Source organism: Pundamilia nyererei, unplaced genomic scaffold (genome assembly GCF_000239375.1).
Source record: "Pundamilia nyererei isolate P.nyererei 1_Seehausen unplaced genomic scaffold, PunNye1.0 scaffold00556, whole genome shotgun sequence".
NCBI classification, from domain to species: domain Eukaryota; kingdom Metazoa; phylum Chordata; class Actinopteri; order Cichliformes; family Cichlidae; genus Pundamilia; species Pundamilia nyererei.
Genome location: NW_005187957.1, coordinates 138,403 through 142,874, shown reverse-complemented (window position 1 = coordinate 142,874; position 4,472 = coordinate 138,403). Strand labels below are relative to the sequence as shown.

At 39.8% G+C, this 4,472-nt stretch overlaps 1 protein-coding gene across 1 annotated transcript in view; it reads right to left on the bottom strand.

Annotated features, from left to right (window-relative positions):
• The window catches only part of LOC102198420 (interferon-inducible GTPase 5-like), a 15,974-nt gene extending 13,657 nt beyond the window's left edge, over window positions 1-2,317 (bottom strand). Inside the window, exons 1-2 of the mRNA XM_005754387.1 lie at window positions 2,271-2,317; window positions 1,047-1,150 (exon numbers count right to left, since the gene is read on the bottom strand). The gene's annotated coding sequence lies outside the window, so the exon portion shown is untranslated. The remainder of the gene's footprint in view (window positions 1-1,046; window positions 1,151-2,270) is intronic.
• Between the last annotated feature and the right edge of the window lie 2,155 nt (window positions 2,318-4,472).

Here is a 4,472-nt window from a genome sequence, read left to right as displayed (position 1 = left end):
ATGAAAACAAAAAGAAGATGCACATTCTCTGTGATATGGACCTGCATGAATAAACTTTCTGAATCCTTTATCATCTGCAACTGAAAATAGTTGTGGATGATTACTATACCTTTCTAATGTGACCTTGTTGGCCCTGCTCTCTCTCTCTCTCCCTCCCGCTCTGTTCCTGTGCTACTGAGTGTAACTACCGCCCCTCCCCCCTCTGCTCAGCGCGAGCACATGGCTGGCATGCGGAGTGAAGCGGAAAAAAGTGCGAGACAGAGAGAGAGACAGAGAGAGAGGATGAGAGAAAGAAAAAAAAAACCCATGGCTCGCGTCGTTCACGTCAAAGATCCGGCTCTAAGAGCCATTTCGACCGACCCATCACTACTACAAGGTCATTAAGCTAAGATGGGGACTAATTATTTAAGACCTTGTATGTGAGGAGCAGGATTTTGAGTTCTGGATTTAACAGGAAGCCAATGAAGGGAAGCCGATATAGGAGAAATGATTAGCTAAGACAGCTAGGTCAAGAAAGTAAGTCATGGTTTAACTATTTTTCATTTTATCTCTCTCTGTGTCCTAATTTTAAATTTTAGCATAAAAGATTGTTTGTACTGATAATTGTGTGCTGTAGTTCCTCACTGTGGCCACTGGAGGGCAGTGAACACTCGTCGCACTCTACAGTCAGCATGACACAAACATTAAACCTGCTGATGTACCTGTAGTGAGACTCCTATCCATCTTCTTCTACAGAAACAGCACTGCACCTCTTTTAGCCTCCATTTAAATTGCTAAATTCTCATCTTTATTTGTAAGATGTGTGCACATTCACAGCCTAACCACAAACCAAGAGATGTTTTTTAATCAGTGTAAACTCTGTTAACATACTGACTGAAAATAACAGAATGAAATAACAATAGACTGAGTAGTTCTCAAATGACAGAGAAGAACCACATAATGAAGTTACGAGTAATAACAGATGAGGACTGTCACATGATCATAGAAAATGATTATTACAACAGCATAACTTACATAAAAAGTTTTACCAAAAGATGGAGGTTTACCTGCTTCAGTCCTGCGACAATAAGTTGGATGTGTGGTCACGCACAGTGGAGCCTTGAATTGTTGACCTCTGTTCTACACCTTGGTGTGTGTCTTTTAACCCAACCTGAAAACAGCAGGAATGAACTGGTTTAATTGAACCTGTTCAGTTATGTTTAGACCAGTTTAATAACAAAAACAATTCGCTATTCTCACAGATGTAACCATGTGATTGAGCTTAGGGGGCATTGTTAGATGTACTGTTACCCAACAACTTAACTAAGCAGCAGAGTTCCCCTCAGTGATAATTGTAAAACTACAGTAGGTCTGGGCACTAATGACGAGGCAGCAGTTTTAATATTGTTCAAAGCATAAATTTAATTTTAGCTGCAGTTACATAAACATGTTTATGGTTTCAGCAACTAGTTTTTGTATTTTTATCCACATAGAAAGGAGTCTGTTTGGGTCATTTCTGATCAGGAGGCACCTCCTTGGTGAGCTGTTACAGACGTGTCCCACCACGACGCCTCTGTGCAGACCCAGGATGTTTTATACACATACTTGTGATCACACGGCATTTATGCTTGTTCTTGATTAAACTTAAGATGCAAAAGATAATTATCAACAAAAAAGTTTAAAGTTCAGATAAAGATGTTTGAAAGTTAGCTGTCACAGCAGCTGATCTGCAGGCAGCGCTAAAATTCATGACTACACAAATAAAACCACTGTCATGATGTTTCAGTAAAGTTTATTATTCAGATATAAACTGTGTAAAAGATCACATTTGTTGCTGTAGCAATATGATAAAGTGAACAGCTGGATTATGATTTGGATGCAACATTCAGAAGAGCATCTTGTGTAAAACTGCCAAAGGAAACATGAGGAGTTTCCTGGATTCTGCAGATCAGATTATCTGAAAACAATTATGTTAAACATGATACATATAAGTGATGTAAGTTATTCTCTATTCATCTAAATGTAATATGATCGGATGCACTGAAACTGGCTCAATAATCAGCAGACTGTGTAATGATGAAGTAACACCCAAAGCTAAGGTCACATCAAGCAGATGGGGCAGGAAGTCATTCAGCAACCTCACCTGTATAATTATTAAATAATACTTATTATATTACCACATCTATTTAAAATAACTACATTTTCTGTGTCTTATCTTAAAGAATAAAAATAGTGACCAGAGGAAGAAAGTGACTTTAGCTTAATTCATGAGATAAATCAAAATAACTTACACTGAATTTCTGCTGAGGCTGAAAGTGACGAGAGCAGCGCGCTGCAGTCAGTAACAATGTGAGAAGTTGCAGTTTGGCTTTGAGCTTTTGTGGTTAGTCACAGGAAATCCTTGCATCCAACATAACAATGAATCGACCAATCAGCAAGTCTTCATGAGGGCCTCAGTTAGATATGTAAACACAGCTGATTTACAAGAAGTCATGTTTCCAGGCAGAACTCGATGTACTACAGAGTATAGTAAAATAGTTTTTCTATTTTTTTGTGCTTGTCACACTTTAATGTTTCAGATCATCACATAAATGTTAATATTAGACAAAGATAACACAAGCAAACACAAAACTCTGTTTCTAAATGAAGGTGTTTGTTATTAAGAGGAAAAATACAAACCTTCATGACCATGTGTGAAAAAGTGATTAATCCATAAACATAATAACTGGTTGAGCTAACTGAGCAGCAACAACTGCAACCAAGGATTTGCCATCAGTGGTTGTAGGTTTTTAAAGCACCGTGCAGTGTTGTAATTCAACCACATTTGTTTCAAATCAAATCGCTTTTATTGTCACATCACATGTGCAGGCACAGCACAAGTGAGTGAAATTCTTGTGTGCGAGCTTCACAAGCAACAGAGGTGTGCAAAGTACAATACAACAGTGGTTCTCAAACTTTTTTGCAACAAAAATTTGCAGCATGTGCAGCAACAGCCACAGGTGGGAGGCCTTTATGTGTAAACAGGAAACTGCAGTCAGAGCTGCTGTGGATCCCGTGTCACTCTGACACCTCACCATCGGAACATCTCCACACTGCAGCTTCCTCCTTCCTTCTCTTCCTCTTATCCAGAGTCGGGTCGTGGAGGCAGAGCATGAGGAAGACTTCCTGTTTCCTCCTTCATGAAGAGGCATCGCTCTGAGAGTGCTGATCATCATCAGATCAATACTCTGATCATTTATGGACTCTCAGACACTCCAGCTACAGATTTCACCGACATCAAGTAACTAAAGTTACTAAACATCCGTAAAGAATAAATGTTTAGGCTTTCAGTCAGACAAACATTAAGAGTAACCTGTCTCATCTATCAGACACAGAGGTGAGCGATGACATCATCAACAGAAATAAACCTGAATCCAAACAAACTGTTTGTCTCTGAGCCATGTGATGTCAGCACTGACCAGCAGAGGGCGTCAGAGTCACATGATTGAAAACAAAGGCTGTGATGTTTTTTGTCATGCTGTGATTTTCTATGTTTGTCTAAGGAATTAAAAAGCTGAGCTCAAACCGAGCATGTTTAACACAAACCTCTAAAGGAAGGACGTACATCATCACGTGACTCTTCTTCTATCACTTTATTCACACTTACAGACTCCTCATCTGCATCCCTGTTGTCTCTTCTTGCCTCCTGTCTTTTGTTCTCTCCTCGCGCCCTTAATTTTTAATAAATTAGGTTCCTTATTTCTGTTCCCTCTTTATGCCTCATTCTCTCCTTCCTCCTTCCACCATGTCTTCCCCACTCACACATCCTCACTTCTTGTCTCCAGTCTCCTTGTTAAGATAAGATAAGACTTTATTGATCCCACGACAGCTCAGGTACAGATATCAGAAGGAAATACAAAAATACAAATAAGTACAAACAATTTAAAAAAAGTAAGATAATACACTATAAACAATTGTAGCATACACAGTATGTGGTTTTAATCAGATGAGAAGTTAAGGCCACAGGCCTGAAGTTGTGCGTTTTTGGCACCGGAACCACACAGGAAGTCTTCCACCGTTCAGGAACCTTCTCCAGGCTCCGGTTAAAGATGTACAGGGCCACCTGACAGAGCTGGTTGTTCCTTCCTTCTTTACTCTTTTTACCCTTTTCTTCTTTCAGCTCATCTCCTGCCTCCTTGTGCGTTCTTGTCTCAAAGTTTCCTTCACCCTTGACTCCTGCTTCATTACCTCCTCTCTCCTTGTCTCCTCAATAATTTCACTCTTCTTTAATCTCTTCTTTTCTGTCTCCTCCATGTGTCTCCTTGATTCCTGCCTCCATGTTTCCTCCTCCCTTGTCTGTGAGGTTGCATGAAGGTGAAACATGTTCAACACAAACTGATTCTTCACACACATCTGGTGCAAATGTGTGTGTGTTGATGAAGTGTGAAATTCACAGCAGCCTAATTGAATTAGACACACACTCGTTTATCCAGCCTGACGAGATCTTTTCCAAC